Source organism: Humulus lupulus, chromosome 3 (genome assembly GCF_963169125.1).
Source record: "Humulus lupulus chromosome 3, drHumLupu1.1, whole genome shotgun sequence".
NCBI lineage: Eukaryota > Viridiplantae > Streptophyta > Magnoliopsida > Rosales > Cannabaceae > Humulus > Humulus lupulus.
The window spans coordinates 58,329,055-58,333,767 of record NC_084795.1 but is presented as its reverse complement, the minus strand read 5'-3'; the positions used below and the strand labels follow the sequence as shown (position 1 = coordinate 58,333,767).

General features: G+C 32.8%; 1 non-coding gene across 1 annotated transcript; it reads right to left on the bottom strand.

The window, feature by feature from the left end:
- Positions 1-897: 897 nt before the first annotated feature.
- On the bottom strand, positions 898-1,004 carry LOC133827756 (small nucleolar RNA R71). The gene has a single exon (XR_009890406.1). It is a non-coding gene; the product is annotated as a small nucleolar RNA R71 (small nucleolar RNA).
- Between the last annotated feature and the right edge of the window lie 3,709 nt (positions 1,005-4,713).

The window sequence follows — 4,713 nt, the reverse complement described above, 5'->3', positions numbered from 1 at the left end:
AAAGTCTATAAGTACTACTATGAGTGTCCAAATAATTCCCGGTCTGAACCAAAAATCCACAGTTACAAAGATAATGCTATAAATACTATAATACTACTATCTAACTAGCTAAGTAAAGTTCTTGGACTCTGCATAAACAATCTCTGTGGGACGATATTTTACTTAAGTCTATTATTACCTATCTACAATTGTGTATACTTGCACATTGAAATTATCGCAATAAGTTTTTGGCACCATTGCTGGGGATTATTTTATTGATACCAAAATAATTAATTTATGTTCTAATTTGGTTGTTTTTCTTTTACATGTCTAACTTGGTTGGTGTCTTAATTCTCTTATCTTAGGTAGTTTTGGTTTATGCAACAAGGTAAAATAGCTAAGATATTACTGGTGAATCTTGAGATTGAGAGAACCTGTAGATAGAACCGGAAGAATAAGAGGTTGGAGGCAAGGATGGATGAAAACCAAGAAATGTAGTAAATAATGCTGAAAGGGTAGTTGTTGCTGAGGTCCCTGCTAAACAAGGGGCAAGAACTTTATGAGATTATGTACTCCCAACTGTTACGGAAGTTTATTCATGCATCAAACACCCCACAGCTATCGCTAAGAACTTTGAGATCAAGCCGGAAATACTACAAATGGTCCAGTCCACCATTCAGTTTAGTGGATTACCTACGAAGGAGCCAAACATACACATAGCTAATTTATTAGGAGCTGTGTTCAACTTTAAGGATGAATGGGGTAAGTGATGATGCTATTAGATTGAGGTTGTTCTTATTCTCAATGAGGGAAAGTGCTAAGAGTTAGTTAAACTCTCTGCATGCCAACTCTATTAACACTTGGGAGGAGCTAGCATAGAAGTTTATTGCAAAGTTCTTTTCGCCATCAAAGGCTGCAAAGTTTAGAGGAGAGATCAATATCTTTTTCCAGAATGAGGGGGAGTCATTATATGATGCATGGAAGAGGTTTAAAGAATTGTTGAGAAAGTGTCCCCATCACAACATTGAGAAGTGGATGTTGGTCCACAATTTCTATAATGGGTTGTGTAATACTTCACAAACAATCATAAATGTTGCAACAGGAGGAGCATTCATGGGAAAGAGTGCAAATGAGGCCTATGCATTGTTGGAAGAAATGACAATGAAAAATTTCCAATGGGCTGATGAGCAAGTGTAGCGCACCAATTTTTTTATTTATTTGTTTAATTTTGTGCTTTGTTTTTATTTAATTATTAAGTTTTGTAAATTTTTATTTTAAATAGTTAGATTTGTTTGGTAGAATTTTTTTAATTCAATTTTTAATTGTTAATTTATTTATTTAATTTAATTTGTGAATAATTGAATGCACCGTAACAATCTAAATATTGACTATAATTGTTGAAATAAAGATGTTGAAAATAAACGTAATAAATCATAAAAAGTGTTGCCTTCTTTATTGATAATTTAAATTAAATATAACCCGGGTTTAGGAAAAATAAAAATAATAGTCTTTAAAATAAAATAAAATTAAAATTAGGCAACATTAAATCATAAAGTTCATAATTTCCAAAGAAAATAACACGCAGCTATACGACCCCCACATATTCACACCAGTCTTGCTATTGGGAATCTGCTCGCCACCGGTCATCTAAGGTTAACTTATTCTGGAAAAATAAAATAAAGGAACGAGCTTCTAAGCCCAGTAAGGAAAATATACAACAATTCATACAAAAATCAATCATAAACTTATAACGAATAATTTTACATGCAATACTATATTCATAACAGAAACCAAGGTCATAGTCTATCCTATATCATCGTCATACCAAAGATCACACACATATCTGGATCATAAATTTTATCATGCAATCATAACATTAGTCATAACAATCATACCATCAGTTCATGCAAGAGTTCATAACAACACTAATTTATACTAATCATACAGAATCAAAATATATCCTAGGTCATAGGTCATAATCATAGGTTATAGTCATAATAACAAGACAGATATAATAAAAAGATAAGTGCTTATACAGGGTGGAAATTAAGCCATGGACATAAGTCCGTCATACACCGGACATCAACCTAGCTCCGTCATAAAATTTTGGCATCTGAGCTTAACCGGACATTAGTCTGTCATACATCAGTGGACACCTTAGGTCCAGCCACACTTACCCTTTTATTGTACCTGAAATGTTAGGTCATACAAAACATAAACTTTGTCATAAACTAAGCTACCTAAGTTTCCTTACCTTGAGTGTGCTGCAAAGAAACTACACTTGAGTTTGTTATATGTTAATCCCACTTAAAACACTTGTTCTTGAAGAAAAACTCTAGATCCTTAAATGCTTGCTTGTAGGGTTTTGACAATAAGAAAGCTAAGCTTGGCCGTGTTGCCTCTTTGGGTACTAGGGTTTCAAAGATATGAAGAGATGATGGTGATGATGATTTTAGACTTAGGGTTTGTGTTTTGATGGTGGTGCACGACAACAATATGGAGAGAGAGTGTGTGTGTGAGGGTCTCAAGAAGAGCAAGAATGAATAAAAAAAAATGAGAATGAATAAGCTCTATTTATAAGCTCTCAAAAATCTTAACTTCATTCTAACTATAATCTAAATTTAAATTTAAATAAAATAGAATCCTAACTTCAATAGAAAATATCTCTAAATTATCTTATTAATACTTTTATTAAATAATTGAGGAATAATCTAACATCAAACTACCTAGGAAAAAATATCACAACCTCCAACTACCTAAATCTCGTAACTCTAGACTAACCTTTAGTAAAATAAACATAAATGAAGCTTTATGAGTCCGATATAAACAATCTTTATATCATTAGAAAACTAAGTCAATTATCTATAACTTTTTAAAAATACTATTTTTCCAAAAGCATAATATAACTGGATCAAAAACGGATCTGAAGTTACAGTACCCTAAAGGGAAATGCTGATGCAGAATTAGTTGAATTAGTTTAGGTGTAGGCTATTTATAGAGTTGCTCATACTCTTTCAACGGATATGAATTAGCTTGTAGGATATAATTTATGATCTATATCTATGTGTGATCTTTGGGATGACTGTGCTATAGGATAGATTATGACTTTTAAATTCTATTATGATTCTAGAATTGCATGTGAATTTGTTTGTTATGAGATTATAATAGATTTCTATATGATTTGTTGTGTATTTTCCTTACTGAACATAGAAGCTCATTCCTCGTTTTTATTTTTGGAAATTAAGGTAACCTTAGATGACTGGTGGTGAGCGGATTCCCAATAGCAAGACTGGTGTGAATATGTGGGGGTCGTATAGCCGCGTGTTATTATTCTTGGGAAATTATGAACTTTATTAAATGTTGCCTTGTTTTTATTTTTATTCTAGTGTACAGACTATTAACTATTGTTTATAAACCCAGGTTATGTTTATTTTAAATTATCAATAAAGAAAGCAACAATTTTTAAGATTTATTACATTTATTTCTTAACATTTTTATATCTACAAGTTTAGTCAAAATTGAGGTTGTTACAAGTGGTATCAAAGCCACAATTATACTGGTCCAGAACGTTCTCACATATTCATACAAGTCAGAAAAAGGGGATCGTCTCGTTACCGAGTGTAAAACGCCCTTAAACTAGTGCTTAATAAAACATTCACATTTTCAATGGTTTATAATAGAAAGCCACTTATTATAAAGGTTTCAGTGGGATCTCGCTTAAAACATGTAAGTTGGGCCCAAAAGTTTTAAAAGAAAATATCAGTTTTTTTATGGAAAGTTCAAATAAAAACAACCAATAATTCAAGTCCCACAAACATGTTTAAAAAGTCATATAAAACATAACATTATTAAAATGGCGTCTTGAAGTGATCGTTTTTCGTCCATAGGATGCCCCACGACATACACACCAGGACGACAGAACTTCCCACATCAACACGTGTGCCACATAGAAAACTTATTTGCTACCTGGAAGGGAAATTAAGGGGGTGAGCTAAAACCCAGTAAGGAAGTACAAGCAACAAGTAACATGCAAGTAAGATACAACAATTTACAAACACTATCATTTATCTTTATACATCATAGCATCATCATAAAATTTGCATCAATATCATAAACATAAACATATCCACGTCAACATAATGCCATCTATCATATCATGAACATCATAACATCATAACAAAATCATAAACATCACCAAACATCATAACATAATCATAAACATCACCAAACATCATAACATAATCATAAACAATTCCTTGTGAACATGGCCCACTAATTTGTCCACGCCACCCTTTGCACTACAAGAAAATGGGGTCTTTACCTATCAATTGTAAGTGTAGGTAAAACTAGTCTAATGGTGGGTAATATGGTTTACCTACCAATATTGAATTGGTAGAGATTGGTAGGTAAAGGTTAGTGGGGAAAGAGTCTTTACCTACACTTATTAATACTGGTAGGTAAAAGAATCAGTGGACCCCACTAAGTTATAAATCAATTGATGAGTCAGCAGATGACGTGTTTGATGATGTGGCATCCTACATGTCTGCTGACATGGTGTCCATAGTTTATGTATCTGATGATGTGGCATCCTACGTGGCATACATCAAAACTGCCACTTGGCATCTTGTGGTTGCTCCACATGTCAGACAATAATTTGTCCACGTGCTACGAGAAATTCGAATGATTGTGTTACTTATCCTTTTTTATTGGTTATGTGGCACTAAATGATTTGTC